Source organism: Rhea americana, unplaced genomic scaffold, assembly GCF_003343005.1.
Source record: "Rhea americana isolate MKP2758 unplaced genomic scaffold, rheAme1 scaffold_22, whole genome shotgun sequence".
Taxonomy (NCBI): Eukaryota; Metazoa; Chordata; class Aves; order Rheiformes; family Rheidae; genus Rhea; species Rhea americana.
Window position 1 is genome coordinate 1,933,189 of NW_028186329.1, and position 15,208 is coordinate 1,948,396.

General features: G+C 38.8%; 1 long non-coding RNA gene across 1 annotated transcript in view; it reads right to left on the reverse strand.

The window, feature by feature from the left end:
* Nucleotides 1-15,208, reverse strand: part of LOC146595584 (uncharacterized) — a 92,623-nt gene that overhangs the window by 15,978 nt on the left and 61,437 nt on the right. The gene's annotated exons all lie outside the window — the stretch shown is intronic.

Here is a 15,208-nt window from a genome sequence, read left to right on the forward strand (position 1 = left end):
CATTTTTCATTTTTGGTTTATTTTCTTTACACTGATTCGAAGYCACTAGCGATCCACAAAACAGGGTCAGCGGGGTGAGGGTGACTGCAGTTCCTCAGGGACAGCAATCATTCATAGAGTAGATTAGCCCACACCATGACAGCCAGGGTCAAAGTAGCTGGCAGATAGCTCTAGAGATTGACTTTTTGTTTTGTCAAAAGCTTCTTTAGAGAGTTGATATCAAATAATTCCACAAATATCAAATGACCATTTCTGCAGTACTTGTATTTCCTCATGTTTGTTCTCTGGAAGGCTCTATGAGAACTGAGAGTTCTTTCCTGCAGAGGAAAATTACCATTCTCCACCACAATGTCCCGGTATTGAGAAGTGTCAACACATGAGACAGCAGTGAGATGGTCCAGAAATTACTACAGAAATGGTCTGTGTTGACTCTGCTGTTTTGTGCTGCCAAAAGAAAAGTGGTGTACTCAGCACTTCCTTCCCATCTGTGTCTTACACTCTCAAGCATCACTTTTCTTGGTGTCTATCCCTGAGAGTGCTAAAAAGCAATGTCACTCAAATCTTCTTCCTTGACTTTTATTTTTTTTTCCCTGTGGTAGGCCATCCAGGCATCACAGTATGAGGGAAGGGAATGGAAACAAATGGATTAAGTCAAAGGGCAGCTGTAGTATTTAACTTGCTCCTTTCCTCATATAGTTCTTGGTTGGCTCCAGTTTGCTACARGCAGCTTTTGAAATGCAGTGGCAACCAAAGTTTATGGTAGCAGATCAAAATACAAAGAGTGTTCTTCTTTCCTGGAGATAGAAATAACTTTATCTGCCTAAAGTCAGCAGTGTCTCCATAGTATTCACATTGTTTGCACTGAAATATTTACAACAGGTAACAATTACAAGATAAAAGCACATCATGCCATGGCATATTATTACAGATCGTGATTTCACTTACAGGCACTCAATTTCTTTAATTCCATAAAATCACAATAAGCACTCTCACAACTGTTATCCTGGGTAAAATTACAGCACATCATTTTTCTTTGCATCCGTTAAGTTCAGTTCCCAGAACTCTCCATATCTGACAGTCTCTGTGGGGGAGCTCAGTATATAATTTAGCAATTTCACATTTGCAGTGAAGAAAAGTGAAAACTCTCTTCCATCAAAAAAAAGTAAATTATTTGTGGTACATGTTTACTCAAACTGAAATACTTTACTTAAAATTCACTTCCACGAATTATACCAAAACATCATTCACTGGGCACTTCATAACACGGTCCACAGTAGTAGAAGTGGCATTAAACGAGAATAACATCAATGATATTAGCAACGTCTTCACAACAGGCCCAGTCAGAGTCATCACTCCAGTAATATACGGACTGCATATACATACCAAACAGCTGTCTCAAGCTTTCCTCAAACAGGCCAGAACTGGTGCTAGCATGAACTGAAAAAAATGTCAGAGAGCTATCCAGGAAAATGAATTTGCCCTTTATCTAGTTTATGTGCCAGTAGGGAGTATGAGTTTATTAGACTAACTGCTGCTCATGAACACATCAATAGCAACAGTGGTAAGAAATGCCTCCTTCCATCTTTAGGCCAAAAAAACTGTGTCATTTCCTCTTGGACCAGAGCTTTGCTACTGTGATTCATGCTCTGCTCTTTTCGGTTACTGCAATTCACTGTACCTTGAGCTAAACAAATGCAGAATAAAAAGCTTAGGAAAAAGAAACATGCATGAGGAACTTGACTGTGGAATGCCTTATTCTAAGAGATGACAGTGCTACTTTTCCTGATAGACTGAAAGCATCATTTCAATCAAAGTCTTGGCAACACTCCAGCCAGTTTTTCTTGAGCTGATCAGAACGTAACCACGGAAAAAGTCAGAAGAAAATCTTTTATGTCACAGTGACCAACCCACTCACAGAATGGGTGAACTTATTTAATATAACTCTCATGTTTACCTCTACTGTCTAGATATCCCAATGAGAATAAAGCAGACAGGTAAAAGAGAGAAATCCATTCATCTCATACAGAGTAGATTGCATTGCTCATATAACCTCTAGAGCTTAAGACCCCCATTTTTCACAAACAATACATTCAGTTAAGAAATAACATTTTGGATTCTTCTCYCTTTGACTCATCTAGCAAGATCTGAGTCCAGTCTTGTGTCTTTCCAGACTGGGGAAATCTGAATTTAACCAGCTCTATGAATCACTGCCAGTTTTCCTCACTTGACTCTAGAGTAACCCAATTTCAATTCTTTGGATACGAACCAATCCAGAAATGATGTGAGATAAAGGGTGGAGGGCTTTTCTGATGCAGTGGCTGGCTGTGCAGCAGGTTTAGTCATTTAGAGCCTGACAAAAGACTTAAGAAGAAAATTGAAGTAATGGCCAATTATTTAAAGGAGAACACTGAATACACTTTCTTCTAACAGCCTATTCTAACACCAAGCAATGCATTCCAGGCAAACTGATGACATTTTTATTTTGAATGAGATCAAATTATGAATCAAGTAACATAAAGCATTCTTTCTGGCCTGAGTTTCTAGGATGACTGTAACCATGCATCCTTTGACACAGTATAAGTTTTATCTCTAACATTTTTTTTAATCAAGAGCATGTCCATCTTCAGCTGTTGGTATCAGCCACTAGCACACAGTCAATAGATAGTAATTATCTCTCTAGAAGTGCCTATGACCGTAGAAGCACACATGGCTCTTCACTGAATATACAGAAGGTCTAGGCAGACAACTTTTCTAATACAGACTAACTCTTCTAACATTAGAAGAGGTAGCTAAGTGTCAGTTATGTGAGRTTATTCTAGGTCCAATTTCTCAGCTTGCTAACAAACATTGAAAAGTTTCTTCAGTCACTGTTTAGAACTGTATCCCTCAGAAGAACAGAATTTCATAACATGCTCCATTCCTAATGTGTGGTACAAATCTTGTTTGCATTTTCTCTCACAGCACCTTTCAAAGATATGATACCTGAGGAGAATCTCCACATATCAAGCAGAGACTTCCAGTCAAGAACACATCTGAAACACAGCCATCTCTCTTAATGGAAGCTTTGTACCATTTCCTAAGAAGACTATAAAAATGTCCCATTGCATTGYCTTGCAAAATTGCCTTGCAAAATTCTTAATGACTCCAAGTTGCACAGAGCAGGCACAAGTGGACAAATTACCATGGCACTTGCAATAGCACTYGATGATGTAAACTGAATATGTTTGTATATACATGAAGGGGTCAATATTTTATCTTTTAAAGAAATATTGCATTCTAAAACTATCTTACCTAATGTTCTCATGCTAATCTCATAAATCATGCTATGCAGAATTGTGCTATTTGAATGCTGCTTACTAGTGGCAGCCAAAACTGTCATAATCAGAATTTAAAACTGCCAAAAAACTATAGTTGCTCTTACTAAATTCATGCCTAATCTAAAGCAACAAAAGAATAATCCCTACCCAATACCAGTTCAGATTTATGTGATGCTTGACAATGCCTCACATAACCCTTATAATATAGCCATTAAAATGAAGCAATTGGGTTTAATTGTTTCCAAGCATTCAGCATGGAAAGTCTTATCAAAACATCTGACAATGACTGCCTGGACTTAATTTACTTCCTGAATAYGAAACCACATCTGATACACACTACTGAAAAATCTGATGATTTACAAACACAGGTTGATTTAGTACATCAATCTATGTAATTCTCAAAAAAATTCTTCAAAAGCACCTGAGTCTGGATGTAGGCTCCCAAATGTCTAGACATCGTGAAAAATAGGATGTACGCTTCAAGCTCACTGCAGTGATTGTTTAAAACCAAAATTRTATGTACTTTGCTTCCCACTCAACCCCCTGGTCCCCAGCCTTTGAAATCAAGCTACAAAAGGACTCAAGCATCTAATCCCCACTTTCAATATTTAAGCCAAAAAAGGTGCATCTTCTAAAGCCCTGTCTGGCTACTGTTTGAACAGAAAGATACCTACRATCTGAAGAGATCTGTGTTTTCAACAGTAAAGTTCCTTTGGCAAGTCTTATGGATGAGGCTGCTTAAGTCACASCAGTGCAGCTCAGGGCCTAGATCTACATAAGCCTTATCACTCCTGTGACTTCACTATACCTTCCGCTATTCCTGTATCTATAGCAGTCTGGCACAATGTTCCACCTTCAAAAAGCTAATCCTAAAATGAATTTCGGCTCACAAGTTCCARCACTTCTCTCTAACAGCCCACAGCCTATGCAAGCAGGTCAAGGTAGCATTGCTATAGCGAACTGTATTGCCWTTGCAGCATCTTTTATAAAGAAAATCAATCTTTTTCAGCAGAAGTGCACTATGCTTGTTATACCCTCATCTCTTGCCTTGTTCCTTCTTGTATTTTTCTTGGCTAACCTGAATCCTGGGCTTCATTGTATTTTCTCCCCTGTTCRCAGTGGCAAACAAAGAGGGGGGCATCAGCAATCAAGAACAGAAAGAGTCAGTAGTCATGGCAAATCTCAGTGGGACCTCTGTTGCCGAAGTAAATCTCTCTTTTTTGAAGATGAATGTGCTGTAGTAGCTATGAACAAGTCAAGCATAGCGGACGTCAGATGACCATCCAGGCCACCAACAATAAGCACCTTTGCTTGCATAGTTTGAACACTGCTTWGTGTACAAGCTAGTTTATAAGCTAGTTACTATCCTGATACTAATGTATCCTTCAGCCTGACTAATTTTCATGCCACAGTTGCTGCTGACAAAAAGTCCAATGCCTTCTCTCACTTTGGGACTTTCTTGATGCCTGTTATATTAGCTCAAAGGAGTTTCCAGGCAGCAATATTCAAGCAAGTAAGTTTGCCATTTGGGCATTCTTAAASTGCTTTTTTGGGCAATCACTACTCCATGCTTCAGCTTGTCAATTAGAAGCCTATTGGGTATTTAGTTATTATCCACCTGAATGAATCTGAACCAYGTTCCTGGTTCACATTGCCTGTGCTGGTGTATGATGCCCTGAATGACAGGCAGAGCGTCCATTCTGTATTGCTCTATCACTTGTGGACCCTCTCCCTCAGAACATGGCACAATATTGCCGTCTCTGCCTGACAGAAGCACTATCTGGAAAAAAGTTTAAATTTACCACTCCTTTTTCAGGCTGGGAAGCAGAAAGCTCAGTATATTTTTGATTTCGATTTATCTTTACTGATGGCAAAAACACTCCTACAAGTTTTCTAGGTATCAGCTTAATTTTTAGAGAAATGCATCTGACTCAAGGAGTGGTGATCTCATCTTGGCATATTGTAAAGCAGTACACATGGCAGGTTTTCCCAGAGAGTGGTCTCAGAAGGAGAGGCACCGCTGAAAAGTTCTTGAAAACTGTAATTTTCAAGAACAGTTAATACTATTCACACTGAACAATAAACACCTTTGCCAGTGTTCACACTCCAAAGCCTAACATTCATACAACTTCTAGATTTTTGAACTTTGTAAAGAAACTGTGTTTTTCCCAGAGACAGTCAGTGTCTCACTTGCAGGTAAATATCTAAGCATGTGCCCTAGGAATGCCTTTGTGCAGAGTCTCTGGTGCCTGAGGCTTGTTTTGCTTACTCTCCTTTGACAGAGACAGTACGAGTAAAAGCTTTACATAAAATGAATATAAAAGAAGCAAACTATTTGCAAATTATATCATACCACTAGTATACGTCTGGAAAAAATACCTGTATTTCTTCCTCTTTTTCCTGCTCCCCTTCTCTTTGCTCAAAAAACTCTTCAAAAGCAGAGCAAGTCAAGTAAATCAGTATCCATCAAGTGGTCGGGTTTTTGAGTAAATAGTTTGTGGAAATGTTTTATTTTAGTCAGCAGTTTCTGGAGGTTTTTTTATTCCAGTGAGACCACAGGAAATGAAAAATTTTGGTCAGGATTTGTGTATTGAACAGAAAACTGTTTTTCTTTTTTGGCTTTTGGTATTTGAGTTTTAAAAGAGAAACATTTCAGCATAAAATATTTTGCAAATATTAAATTTTTTCAGCTTTGTTTTTTGTGAAAAATACATTTCTGAAAAAGAATGATGATTTTTTGACTAGTAATTCTTAGCATTGATCTTCCCTTGCCAGTCTGGAACATGTTCTCAGTGAATGATCACAGAAAATAGAATTACTTTCTTTCCTCACTGTAGTAGTCATGAGGTCAGCTTGTCTAGAATATGAGGAACACCATTTATTCTAGACCCAAACTGATTTAGTCCACAGCAAGGCTGATGAATATGGTGTTGACAATAGAAACACTGAAACWGAGCTCAAAAAAAGTAATTTTACATGTATTACAGAAATTTAAGACTATAGCCACTTGAAATATATCTCTTACTCCTGGGTTCTGCCACATGCGGCACTGGAAATTTTAGACACTCAAGTCTAAGTAGGTTGAATGAAGCAAGTTATCATCATCCATTTTAAAGCTGATTTATGACTTGTAATGAAAAGGAATTACTGTAACACTGCTCAGTTAGTTCCCATCAGTAAACTGTCATTTTACCATTTCATGGCTCTGTCAGGTCATGTCACAGCCCTCTCACTTACATTCAAACTAATATTTTCCTGCAGCCCTATCTGTGAGCAGTGCTATTGCCCCACTAATCATATACACCTAAGAACTAGCCAGCTGATACATATAACTAAGTAACTAGATACAACTGGACTATTTGCCAATACAAGTGAGAATCACATGTAAAGCTCAGATAACTACAGGCTGGATTAGGGGACCTAAAAAGAAATGTGGACTGTGTACTCATCACTTGCTTTTCCCCAGTTGCAGTTTTGTAAGGACGAGGTAAAATCATGGCTCTTCATCCTCAACACACTGAGCAGTGCAACTGAACCAGCATAGTTTTTCTGCTGATTTGTCATAAAACTTGATCTTGCAGGATAGCAGCACAAAGGGATTTGACTCAGCTTCATAATGATTCCAGGGTGCTCTGGGATTATGGAAATAACATGACACTGTTTGCTTCAAACATACAAGATAGCTAAAACAAGTATACATATGCCATAATAGCATATGCGTGGTCTCTGCTATTTTTATTCTAAAGTTTGCTACTGACATATATATGGATTACAATCAAAAAATTGTTCCCAAGTGTTGTTCAGGTTTCACATACAGTAAGGGCTAGTAAAGACTCAACCTCAGACCCAGGCATCTGCCTTACTGCCAGAAAACGTGTCACTTTAGAGGTTAGTTATTCCCACTCTTCTATGCTTGAGGAATATCCTGTGATACATCAGTAGCTCTGCAGCACAAGGTGGAAGTTTGAGGGAATAGGCTGAATTTTGTACCCATCTTCTGCTCTWTTCCATGAAAACTTGTTGTCCACTCTTTCTAGATTTGGTTCCTCATGGATCTCCATCATATAAACCCAGTTCCTGCCCACATGATATTGGAGAGAATGGGAGCTACTGGAGTTGTCCCATCTTAGCATAGCAACAATGGCAGCAGTAACTCTTGGAGCAAGAAAGAGCCTTACTATGCAGTGTGAACCTCTTCAGCCAGACTTGGAGCTTCCTAAATAAACGTGCACTGCACTGATCCACTCTTGACTGTGCCTACTGCTGGGTCACTGTTTCTTCCAGTTCTGTGATACTTTTCAGTCCAGAYCTCAATTTACTAGATCATTGCTATTCATGCGTTCTCCATTAACTCAACAACTAGCACTCTGATGAGCCAGCTGAAAAGATGACTTCCAAACTGATTTACATCCAGGAGTTAGAGAATTCAGAGTAAATCTTGAACTTTGAGTAAAACTTGTCAAAAAACAAAGCACTAAGTAGCGATCTGAGAGTTTTCAGAGCTTCAATAGGGTATTTAGGGGCAAACTGTAGAGGCTAGAAGATCAGTTGTGGAAGACATTAACAAGTAAGAAGCTGATTGCAATGCAGAGATTAATGTATATATTTTAGGACAAATTGAAGTTTCTACTCTGAACAAAATTTCTAAGTACTTCTGAACCTCCTAACACCTTTATTCACACTGAAGTAGGAAAACAGAAGTCACCTGTACTAGGCAGCCAGCACACCAGTGCGGACATGTCATCCCACCAAAATCCTCACAGCAAWACATGAAGACCTAGGCAACAGAGAAGCCACTGAACTACCTTTATCCCATTCCAGTGTTCCAAATATCATGAGCAACTGGTGCAGAGGGGCTATAGACACTCTCTCTGCATATAGACCAAAGYAGCAGCCAAAAAAGGGTTCATCATCAGCCCTGTGCTTTAATACAGAGGGCTGGAAATTTCACCTCACCGGTCTTTTCTTTTTGCTCCCTCAGTGCCCAAACCCTCAGGCCTTGTGTAGGTGGAGTGGATTTTGCCTTTACAAGGGAAGACAGTTTCCACCCTTAACCACAGACTGAATAGTACAAAAGAGACTCCCTTATGACCCGTCCTCTTGGTATTATTAAACCATCTTTGGCATGGTGTGTTATTTGGACAGAGATATGTCTAAGATGAACAAATGTGCCTAAGCTTGAAATAATGAAAAGTAGCTGCCTTRTGATAGTCAGTTAATTGGTTTACTAGTCTGAATTTTGGTTTTGCTGGCTCAGTGTGGCAGATAATAGGAAAAATGCATATTCCATGTCTACCTGTCCTCTGGTAATCTTAATTATACCATTCTGCTTGTTAGCACCTTCTAATAAGGTATATGTTTAAGAGAACAGGATACAGCAGAGCTGAATGAACAAGATAAAGCTGTGAGCGTTCACAGTATTGGAAGCTACAGAAAGCAAATAGATGTGTTTCTGTGAGCARAAGGAGCCTAAACCTTTCCTAGGAAAATACTGTAATTAAGGATAAACATAATATTTCTACTGAGAAAGAAGAATGCAAGAGATGATTAAATAAAAACAGACAATGTTGTTTGACAAGAGGTAGTTCAAAGTTTAAAGCACGTTCTGGAGATAAGCAAAGAGGTAGGAGCTAATGAGCGGAAGGAAAGGAGCTCATTGACGGCCTGGCCACATTCAGAAGGCAGCCATGGCTRTTTTTTTCTGGAAACACTGCAGTAGCTCTAATTCCTGACCGACTTAGATGAAACAACTTGCCAAGAACACTCTATCCCAGAACTCATCACCTGCACCCTCTGATTTAGCCAAACAAACCATCAGTTTTGCCTTAAGTGAGACCTAGCCAAGCTGTAGCAGGCCACTGTTGCACAAGCAGCCAGGGTGGTGCTCTGATTCACCTGCAGCACAGACTAGGACAGGGAGACTTCCTTTGCTACCCCCTGTCTGCTTGAAACAGCAGAAGGATCAAGCCTCCTTCCTCCTGGCCACTATTATAAGAGGCAGATTTCTGTATGATCATAAAATTCACAGAAAATAGGACTTCACAGCAAAGGTGAAGGAATTAGAGACTGAATCTCATTTGTTACATATTTATTTTTGYCCTAGACTGTGTAGCTTTTGTAAGTCTAGCCTAAAAATAAAAACAGAATGTTGGCTGAAATTGCAAAAAACTTGATGAARGGACTACAGAATACTGTTGAAGAAAGAGTGATAAAATGATTTGTATTTTTCTCCCACTGAGGTTTTCACTCTATTCTTAACTTTGTTTATTTTCCCCTTCCAAAATGTTTTTAATAACTTGAGAAGCAGAACACACTTCTGAAGAAGCTGAAAATTTCCATGTGTTTCCAAAAATTTCAAATTGTGTTTTTGGTTTCTGGACAGTCTCCTTTATATCTGGGTATGGAAYCAGCACAGCCTAAAGGCAAGGATCCCTCAGAAATTAAAATCTAGGTTTAGTCTTGTTAGTTTCTTCATTCCCCMCCACCACCTTTTTTGGATGTGGTTGTTCTAAATGCAGTGTTGTAAACTATCTATCTTTAGCATTTTTCTTCAATATTGCAGTATTTTCATAAATGTCTTCAGTTTGATAACCAAAACCAAAGAATTGTTAGGAAGCAAAGAGGCACCATATCACAGTATCAAAGCATGCTGACTTCTTAAAAAAAAGAAAAAAAGAAAAAAGAAAGAAAGAAAGAAACTAARAATCACAGGATTCCTGAGAGCTGTAAAGTCCCTCAGGGAAGCTTTGTATATTTGYATCATTATTCTGGTGTTCAGACCATAGCTATGACTGCATTTGTATTTTTGCAGAGGTATCTTAATGCCTGCATTTGTAGTAACGCACTGGAGTGGTTGGGGTGTTGTTCTAACATCATTGTTTTATTTAGGAATTAGACACCTACTGTTGACTTCTGTTTTCTCTGGAAGCCTCAGTAAGTAATGATAAGACAGTAGTTAATGTCATACAYCTTCTAGACGTTTTGTTTTTCGTCAGCTGTGCAGATAACTTTAGGCTACTTGAAATAAAAATTTTTCACCTGTGAACAGTTTGTTAGATCTCTTTCAGTTTTCCTCTAAAAATAAGTCTTCCAGAGCTGAGTCATGGGTCATTTTCTGATGCAGCTAGGGAGTAAAAAGCACCGACAAGTGCACAGCATTGCAATAGAAGTAAGCAGTTTGGGAACACAGCTTGGTAAAGATGCTCATAGTACAACRTCTATGAGAAGCAGAACTTTACGGATTAATCCTTCTTATGCCTTCCAGCACAGCAGTCATAATACTGGCACATTCAGTCGCACCATTTAAGAGCTGTATTCTGACACCTTTATCAGCKTGGAGATATCTTACATTAACAATCTATGGATTCTTCTGCCACCTGAGCAAAGAACCGTTGTTYTGAAATAAGTAGAAAACTATTAATCACTTCATCAATGACCTCAGGATGCTTCAAGTGATCAGTATCAGTCAAGAAAACTTTGTGGGAAGGGTTTCTTTTTCTTCATAAGCTCTGACACTAGAAACACGGGTGACTTACTGTTTTACAGTTGCTGTCCAAGTCATCTCAGTTTGGAATGCAAAGCTGGTTCCATTAGTCATTGATTACATCAGTCAACCTTTTTTCTTTTTCTTTTTTTTTTTCTTTTTTTTTTAAGGAAAACAGATCAGCTTTGTCTGAACATATGACTACACTGCTGAGGGGACCTCATTTGGACTCCCACACATGACCCAGCCACCTGCTGCCCACTCAGACATAGTGGTTGCCAATATTGCAAGGCAGCCGCATGCTGTGTTATGGCTTGTAAGGCCGCTTCACAGGTGCGCCCAACAGCTATGTCCTCATTCCAGGGTTACTTCCTATATACTAACATAAAGAGTATAACTAGTTCTTTGAAGGCAGAGCGGGGAAATGATCTTACTGTCTAAAGATCTGAATCTATGAATAATAGCTGAAAAACTTTCACATCAGAAACTCGCCCTGATCAGTGCCAGGACATGTAAATAAGAGAGGTCATAATCCTCCACGTAGCTTGCTATTGACCTCTGAAGCTGAGCAACCAAAGTGACTAYATGCCCATAGCTTACCACTTTGCTGTTGGCAAGTCAACCACTAGCAGTAGCAGTAGTGGAGGTATATCAGGCAGTCAGCTGTGAGGTTTACTCAACAGTGGTGAGCACAAGTAACATGGTTGAGATGAAAACTGGCTCAAGAGAATGGCTTCCTTGGCTGCTCTGGACCATCAGGTGCACTGATGTGCCTGTATTTCCCTACTATGAGGAACAAGCAAGTCATAAAGGAGACAAATCCAACATCCCCAAGACCTCCCTAGGACCTCAGCTAACTATAAAGTCAGATTCAAATACAGCCATAAAGGAGGTGCCAGGATGTGGCACAGACTTTACGTTTATCTCTTTATACTGGCAGAGCTCCCATTTCCCCCATGTAACACACCTGTCAGTGTGGCATCTGCCCTCACTCCCTTTTTAGAAAACACCATTTACCTTCCACTGACACCCGAAATTGTACCAAGACCAGAGGTCACCTGGCAGAAGAAAGTGTAATTGCACACTTAAAAGTGGGCAGGTTGGTTACTGGCATTATATTCAGCAGGCTGAAGGACAGTACCCTATTAGTGTCCCTGCCTTGCCACCAGTGTGACCRAAGGCCGGGAGGCACAACTGCAGGTGATGATGGGGGAACTTTTTTAGCTTGAAGGGAGTTCAAGAAATGACTGCTTTATATAAAGGAAAAATAGATAGGGTTTCTTTGTCTGCTGTGCCTACATCTTGTCCTAGCAAGGCTGTTTCAGTAAATCAGATACTTTTTGGTTTATCTTCATTCTGAGTAATGCCTGTTCTGACACACAGTCTAATCAAACAGCAGCAGTAATATTAAAAGGAGTATTAAAAGGAGCATTTTAAAAAATACTTCAGGTATATCAGCTGCCTCTACACAAACAATCATTATAATTGTAAAAAGAGCACGTCATTATAAATGTAAAAATGTGTGTCAAACTGCCATGGACCAAAGAGCAAGTTGAATCAGCTATGACTTGCAGCTGTGCATGACAGCAGGAAATGTTGACAAGCATATGTTCTTTTCAAATAACTTTTGTCCCAGATCTATAATATCTGCATAACTAACAGTCTCATCAGACACTTGACCCAGTCTATCAAGGTACTTAATGAMATCAAGCCTCCTTTATTCAACACTGACACTGAAGAAATGCAAGTATATTGGTAAAATAGCACATTCTGCATTCATAATGTTAGCCATTCTAATTGTAATCTTGCAAATGGTGGAACTGAAAAGATTAAACTTTTTGTGAGAATGTCTAACTGGTTAATTTACAGTCTGAATAGTTATTCCAAAATTACATTCCACTTTTTTTCTTGAAGGGATACAGAAAACATGGTTCAATACACTAGGCATACTCTTTTTCCACTATGAATTATTTTTTGTCAAATTTGCGTCAAAGCCAATCCCCTAAGAAGCCTGYAAGAGCAAGCATACTATCGGAATATAGAAAATGAAGTCACAGAGAGATTTGCCCAAGGTCCTCTTGGGGTTATCAGAAGAAAAAATACTCCATAGAAATTAACACAACTGCTGCTGATTTCTGGTTATGAGTGCCTAGTCATGTATGCATGTATAGTTACAAGAACATGTGGCTATGAGTGCATAAAATGACATTTGCATTGATATCACCAGTTAAGAAAATCAAGTCCACAATTAGTACGAAAATAGATTTTAATTACAAATGAAGGTTATATAAGTGTAAGTGCAGATGGAATAATTAGAACCTTTTTAGTGAAATCCTGAATGCTTATTCATGAAGCCATAAAGAGTTACAGCAACATCTGGTTCAATGAGAGAATAGAATATTCTTCTCATTTATTAACTACCTGCTAACATGAAAGAGGAAACATAGTTCTAAAGCGAATCACCAGTGAATACATTGCAGTTTACATTGCTGAAAATTACACTAGCGTATTGCTTACCAGTAAGTACATCAATATTTTAAAGTAATGCACTGATAAGCAGTGCATAAAGCAGCAAATAAGTTAATTTAATCTTTTAAACTGTCTAATGTTGTCCTGCTGGTATTATGGCAAACATGTGACRTCTTGCTGAAAGACAGATAGCACAAGGGTAGAGACCACCCCTTTACATATAATGTAYAGGGCATCCATTAAAAGAACTGTTCACACTTTATTTATTTTTATTTATTTTTTTTTTGCTGTCCTTGATTTCATTCTAATAGAACATATTGGAAATCTTACATCCCTACTCATTAGTCATGTGTTTAGCAATGTGCAAACAATTTCTGTTTTAAAAAATGGCACGTTACTTACTCCTGCTCACAGTTACTGCAATGCTCTTATTACAATGCAAAATCCTACTCTTAATGGTAAGCAGTTCATGCCAAATRAATTTAATACATGATTTACTGCCGTTAAAGTGAAGAAATGCTCTTAATCAGAAAAAAACAGTAACATTTCTGGTGTTATTGCACTAACTTCAGTTGGAAAATYCCCCAGAATGACTATGCCCCAGAAGTACTTGCTAAATATCACAGGGTAAGTGTGAGAAGAACAATGAAACATAAGCTGGAATAAAATGGCTCTATGTATTGTTCTTGATGGTAAATTAATTCGACATCTGATTGAACTTCCTATATGAATGAAATACTGTAAGGTATTTCTGTAAGGAGAGTTTTCCATTATTCTCTCTAGTGGAAGCTTTCTCAGTGGCTCCCCAAACACAGAGAGATGTGTTTCATTGTGAAATAATAATAATAAWAAWACTGTATCTYGATTTTGACTTGTAAACTGCAAACTTGGATTCCCTGAGAAATCAAAATATTATTTCACACAGGGTTCTTTTTCATACTGTAAATACATTAACAATTTCTAAGTCTAGTTCTAAGAGCTAGCCAGAAAGAACACTCTCCTTTTGGAATGTTATTATTCCAAGCACTGTTTTTTATAATTATTTCACCTTCTTTTCTTTCTTTTTCAGTCTCACTCTGACTGTATCTACTTACAAGGTTATTGAGAATTATTATTTAATATCTAAAGATACTTTCTGCTGCTTCTTCATATAGCTCAGAGACACCCCCCCAACGGTTCCTGTGGGTGAAAGTGATGCCATCTAAATATGGCTAAGGATAATTAGTTTCACACTACTTCATTCTAACTCAGTTTAATTTAGGAGTGTAGATAAGCTCTGCTAAATCTCCTGTATGTCTACACAAATTCCGGGATAAAATAAGACAGAGCCATCTTAATAACTCCCAGCAGTGTAGGTACAACTGAACTTTGCCAGCCCACAGTTGGGCAGAGCTGGGCTCCCTTGCTATGGGCATGRGAGTAGTCAAGGCACGCACTGCCCTATTGCCTTGACTTGTGGAAGTGGAATCACTGCACACTCCTGCGCAGCAGCAGTGGACATCGGTCGTTCCAGAACCCCGGCACAGACAAAACAGCAGGGCCAGGGTATTCTGCTCCTCCACAACAATTGTCTGCTTTAGGCAATGGGTCTTTTTTTTGCCTATGCCCATGGCAGGCTCTGAAATAACACTTCAACATAAACATGGTACGACCATAGCCAAAGCAGCTTGTTAGTTGATCTGAATAGATTTAAACCCAGAAGCAGCTAGAATTCGCAGACAAAACTCATTCCAGATAAAATGGTCCCCAGGCCATTGTAAAAAGATGATGGAGAAGTTGTGAATGAGAGAGATTTTAGGATACACTAGCCAGGCAGAAGAGTTTTATTTTACTGGTCTGAGACACTGGGTATCATTTCCTTTTGAGCAGTAGGTTACTTGCATTGGGGACTCATTTGGAAAGATCAAACTAGTGAGAAGCATCCACGTTTTCTTCACAC